This window comes from Trachinotus anak, unplaced genomic scaffold, assembly GCF_046630095.1.
Source record: "Trachinotus anak isolate AG129_WGS33_773 ecotype Australia unplaced genomic scaffold, CSIRO_AGI_Tana_v1 ptg000014l, whole genome shotgun sequence".
Lineage (NCBI taxonomy): Eukaryota > Metazoa > Chordata > Actinopteri > Carangiformes > Carangidae > Trachinotus > Trachinotus anak.
The window spans coordinates 18468516-18474881 of NW_027273865.1; positions in this window are offsets into that span (position 1 = coordinate 18468516).

Consider the following 6366-nt stretch of genomic DNA (forward strand, 5'->3'; position numbering starts at 1 on the left):
AGATGGTAAAAGAGCATGTGCTTACAAATATTGTAGTTATTTTTTGAAGTACTAGCACCCCCTTTATAGTTTTGCTCTATTTTTTCTACTGGGTGCCACAGTCATTGTGCTGATGTCATCCTTTTGTCTCACCTCCTATTTCGAGGGACACATAAGCACTTATGACTCACTTGTGTTGGCTGCATATTAAGCCAAACCAATCTGTCTTTAAAACACATTTAATTGCGTGTTGCTTGAGCAATGGAATGCAGCTGGTTTCTTGACGCTTTTTATCCTTATAAACATCTGAGTTAAATCATGTCATAATTAGTGAATTAGTGAATGGCCAAAAATGTGATTTTTAGATAATCGTGACCTTTGACCTTTGACCACCAAAATGTAAGCAGTTCATCCTTGAGTCCAGGTGGACATTTGTGCCAAATATGAAGAAGTTCCCTTAAGGCATTACTGAGATATTGCGTTCACGAGACTGGGATGGGCGGACAGACAACCTGAAAACACAATGTCTCCAGCCATGTCTGCCGCCAGCGCAGAGGCATATTAAAGATATTTCTTATTTCTACATCAAAGTTATATTCCTGCATTAGTGGGAAGACTTTATAGCCACATTAAGACAGTTCTAAATGAGAAAGAATATTTGCAGAAAGATATTGACAATTGAATTAATATAGAAAATGTGGAGGGAGCTATTTTTACACCCAGGTGCCCAGTCAAAACTTTTTTTTAGGAGAGGTTGGGGCTGCCCTGGGGGACAGGGCTGCAACTAGTGAATTTTCTCCTTACTGAGCTGCCAATTATGTTCTGGATTATATCAATGAAATGTTGAGTCTATGAAATGTCAAAACATAATCATCACATGTAGGAAGCTGAAAAAAATGACTGAAATAATTCTCAATTATTAAAATAGTTGCTGATCAACTTAACTGGCCAGTCGTTACAGCTCTACTTCAGGGGACTTTGGACCGCAGCATTTCTATAATCCTAACTTCCACCCTGCCTTTCTCTCACTTTATAGATACCCCCATGACCCAGAGGAATGACTGACTGTGGCTCTAGCAACTGATGCAACTGGAGTAATTAGCTTTGGGAGAAAGTTCACAGAAGGTGGAGAATTCATTCTCAGAAGACATGTTCTGTGACAAATACATAATGAAACCAGTCATGTATTGTGTCTGCAGATGCCTTGCTGTGCTCTGCCCCCACTTTACATTCACCTCCCAGTCAGCCAGTGTTGCCCTGGCCCAGTGATGATGTGATAATACCTACACAAAGTGACCTTGAAGCTGACAGCTCTCTGCTTCAGAGACTATATAGTCTAATAAAAACTGACATCTGAGGCTACTTATTGGTTATTGCTTAAGGGACACACAAGTATAAAATGTACGAAAGTCAAATCATTGATTAACATTAAAACTATGAACATACCATATGAATTATATTGATAATTCATATAGTATTAGTATTATATTAGGTTTTGTCTCGCATTTGTTTTTTAGGCTATTTGACATATGCGCAATCCAGTTATATTAAATGCTGATATTAAAAATCAAGTCAGCAAAAATTTCAGCAGCTTTCCATTGGCCAGCACACAGTGTCTGCTTTGAGAAGCACACATAGATCAATTCAATTAGGATCAGACATTAAAATGCTCATTACGTTGAGGCTTGGTCCTGGCAGGCAGCCTCCCTGCTGTCTGAGCCCACTCACCACCAGAGGGTGATCAGTGGGCGGTGCTGCACATTTTGTTTTCCACTGATCCATACCTCCATCCAGAGCACAACACAAACCTTCAGTTCTCATTAAACAGCAGCAATGTTAATCACAAGCCCAAGGAGTTCTGGTGCTAATTGCATTTACAAACCACCATGTGTCAAAACAATAGATGTGTTCTGGCCAGTCCAGGAGTAGCACGCTGGCAGCTGTATGTTGGGACTTAATATCCCTTAATATGCCACCTCTTGCTCTCCTTTCCCCAGAGAAACGATAGTGTATACCATATTCCCTCAACCCGTTGCTGAACACATTCAACATCACGTTCTGTGTTCTATAGACGTTTTCGCTACCCTTCGCCTCGCAAGTGTATGAGCAAATACTATCTTTTCTCCCTGTGCTAGAATAGTACTGGATGAAACTAGGGAATTTAGGATCCAACAAAGCAATCAGGTAGTGTTAACATTGGTTCATCAGTGGTTTGTTCCCCACACAGGAATTTACAAGATTGAAACCACACAGCCGAGTCTGATAGAATTTAGTGTAACAGAAGAAGCCACATGGACACACTTATGCATTTGAAGGGGTGCGCTCAAGGAACACACAGTGCCTCTCATATATGCATGAACAACCGCATGCTTTGTAGTGGGCGATCAGTCTTGTTTTACAGCAACGACTGCGGAGCAGTCTGCAAAAATCAATGGGAAATTTAAATGTCAGACCAAGCTTTAATGTCAGAATAACTAAAATGTCAAGAAAATCTACATTCACTCTCACTTCCCAGGTCGGCCCACAGAGATGCACACACGGATACACACACAGACACACACTGACACAGCCATTCAAAAGGCACACCACACCAGTGCTTTTCTACATTTCCATTTCTTTTCACATCTCTTTTCTTTCTCTTATCAAACGACCTAACAGGAAGATTGACATGAAATTAGATGACTACATTCGTGACCCTAAAGAAGTCAGTATGACTCAGATGATGTGCTTGTCAGATCATCAAACACCATCTGTAACTCCCCCTGCACCAGAATTTAGAGGGCTGCAGCTGACAATTTTTGTAACTTTCCAAAACCGACAATTCATGTGAAGGTGAAGAAGTAGGAGGGATTTTGACTTCTCTCCCTAGATCTCTTTCTTTTATTCCTCACACAACTACTTTTATTCTTTTAACAAGTGACGTGAATGTTTTTGAGGAGAGACTGTCTGAAAACGTGCACCGATATCTCAGTTTGTAAAATGCCAAAATCTCCCTTTCTATGGCGGCAGGCTTTTTGCCTCTCCTTTTGAGTAAGAGTGGCCTTTCTAAACAGCTAAAAACACTTTCAGACGAGATCGGATAAATAACACTTTGAACGAAAAAGCCCCAGCATACACAGGCCGTTAGCCTTTTAATTTTGATGGCTGAAATTTTTTTTCTCAACTACACCTCTTTGGCTTTGGAGGTATAATGGATACTGCTGCCTTTATGGGTTGCTAGATGTGCTTTAGACCTTTTGTCTTGTTTCCACATTCCTCACCTTTTTCCTTCTTACTCTCTCTCCCATTTCCCTCCACAATTGAACAAAAATCAGCCCGATATGCCTCTTAAATATTTAACCTGTCACATCTCTTCCAATTCCACTCCTCTCCCTCACCATCACCTCCCATTCCCCACAGCCTCATGCTCCACATTTGTAATTCCCACACGCGCTCATCCTCCCCTTGCACCTCAGCCTCGTTCCCGTTCACCCTTTCCATCCCTCTCCTCCTCTTGTCTTCCTGTTGAGATTGCTGCTTAAGGCCATAATTTTGTCTTCCATTGCTCACTGCTGATTGAGTCCACAGGGAAATGGCAGCAGGAGACAGGTGGAACGACAGGGCAAAGGTGAAGCTGTGACTGAAACATAGCGTGCGTGTGTTTTTGTGTGTGTGTGTGTGGCGTGTGTGCATGAGAAAGGTAAGACCACGAGAAGGAGTGAAAGAGCATCTGAGCATAGGAGAGAGATCTGTGGCCCTCATTTGAGACAAGTGAAACTTTCTCTTCTTGTTGCTGCATGTTTCTGTCAAACAGACACACAAACACACACAAAGGTAAGACACACATGCTCTCTCTCCTTCCAGTGACTGTGCACACGCTGCATGCATTATGCATGAATGTGGATGAGGGGAAGGAAGAGACAGGTTAGGTCTGCCACTGTGTGCTGGGCAGCGCAGTGTGACCGATTGGTTGTAGACTCCCAGTCTAAATCCCCTTTTAGACAGGTACATGGCTTAGATCGAATCCTGAGATATATAAGAGATGTGTGTGCTCAAGCACATCTGTGGTTCACTCTACATGTCTATCTGCACATAATAAATCAGTGTCTGGCTGATAAATCTGTGTCTGTGTGTGTTTGTTCCTGTGAGTCCTGGAAGTTTGTGGTGCAATTTATTCAACAGCCTTTGCAGCAAGAGAGCTCATTTAAGCTCTGCATGGCCCTCACACTAACTCAAGAAGAGCACTAAGCCCTTCTAACCATATTAAACAAATTTGTGTACCACCACAAACTTTAAAGCTTTTATGTCATAGCTAAAGTTCAATTGCTTTCAGGCACTATTGCCTATATGCATACAACAGACTACTACTTAGAAGTAAGAGTCTCACCAAAGTAAACCACAAAAGACCCAGTTACACAGCAATGGCCAACAATAAATACATTTTACAACACTGGGTGCAACATGCCTCATAAATCAAATCACCTAGTGTTTGACCTCTGTAGAATCACCAAGATAGACAACTCATTAATGGACCAAGCAATATAAACATGACAGCTGCTGCAGCCCACGACTGACATTATGCCTGTTAACGCTCTCTGCAGGAGAGACTGAGTTCAGTGAGTTTGTCGTGCAGCCTTCTCACCTGTGTGACCGGTGCCGAGCGCAGGGCTCACCGGGAGGTCCTCACAGTCTGTCTTCATTCACTCTCAAAACTCTGCGTTACACAGCCGGTGCACTCCTGCCCCGTCGCGCACCCGAGGTGGTTGTTCGGGTTCATTGTGAGCATGTTGTCTCAAATGAGCGCCCAACTGTCGTAATGACAACCTGCATGGAGTACGAGCACACCTGACTGACGTCACCAGCACGGCGTTTTTTTGTTGTTCTTTTTTTTTTTTTTTTTTTTTTTTTTGCTTGAGCCAGCCACACTCGCCTGCTGGCTGTGCAGTTATGTTTGATTTTTGTCACTGGGCGTGCCCGCCGGGTGGTGCATTAAATCAGTGATTAATTGATGCTAGATAGGCTACAACCATTTAACCATGCCAAGCTGTAATAATGTAATCCTTAGTCATGACCCATGATGTTGTCATCCTCAGTTAAATCACACCGCAGGATTATTTTTGCAGGCCCACTCTTAGACCCGCCCGGGCTTTCATAGGCCACAGGTCGTTGCACCGCTCTCACTCTGCTTGTGCTCCTAGAGCCAATTTAAAATGAATAGAAACCAAATGTGACAAGTGAACTGTCTCATATTCCCCAACAAAACCACAAACTGTTGAGTGTTAATCTTTCGTCCATTCAGTTTAGTTCAGTGTCTTTACTGTTGAAAGTGTGTAAAAGTGTCTTTGAAACTCACAGCATAAATTTAAAACCAAAACAATGCAATTGAGGAAAGACTTCAAAACTAGTGTCAGGATATCAACAAACAACTTGACATGTAAGAGTCACAGATTTGCTGTAAATTTTGTGTCAGTTGTTAGCGCTTCATTTACTGGTGTGGAGATCATGTCCATTTTGGGTATTGTAGGGCATTAGGCATAAGAACTCATGATCATTTTTCAGAGACCATTGGGATATTAAAGCCAGAGCCCACATCTAGATGCATTTTCTTTACTCTGTTGAGCTCAGTATTTGCAAACTATGATTCTATTTCTCTCTGTGATTTTAAATATTGACTCCAAATAGAAGCCTGATATGGATTTAATTCTAATGCACCCTGAAATTAGATACTGATGTATTAAATCAATGAAACAGGCACTGCTATCAAACGTTACTTACCATATTGATTTGATGTCATCTACATTTAGTTTGTTAACCACAAGAATGACAGCAACAGCCAATAATAAACAGGGTTCCAGTAATCCCAAATAAAAGAAGTGACTGGCATTACATAGACTTTTCTTTTAGCATTGATGGTCTTAATGCTGTTGGGAATTGTAAAGATATTCTGGCCTGCATCACAATGCCAAGTAACACTTGCAGAGGAGTCATTATACTTTAATGCAAACCTGAACTTCGTAATGTCAGCCAAGGGCAAATTCAGCCTTGCTATTTCATGACAGCAAATCTATCTCTCTGTAGTATCATTTTAGTTTGTGTTTGAATGGGAGTGAGTTTGTAAAGGACAGATGCAGAAGGAGACAGTGTGCCCATGAAGCTGTGCAGCAGGAGCATCTGCCAGCCCCTGGCACTCCATCAAAGACAGCAAGATGGGGAATGAAAGAGAAAAAGACATGAAAGTGAGGTGGGGGATGGAGACAAGAGAGGGCTTGTGTTACAAGGCATATGGCCTGTGTGAGGAGACAGATGTTTCTGTGTGGAGGGGAGAGGTGAGCGCACACACATCCTGTTGCGTCTGCTATTGCAGACCCCCCCATGGGATGAACAGACAGATGTGTGGAGAGGGCGCAT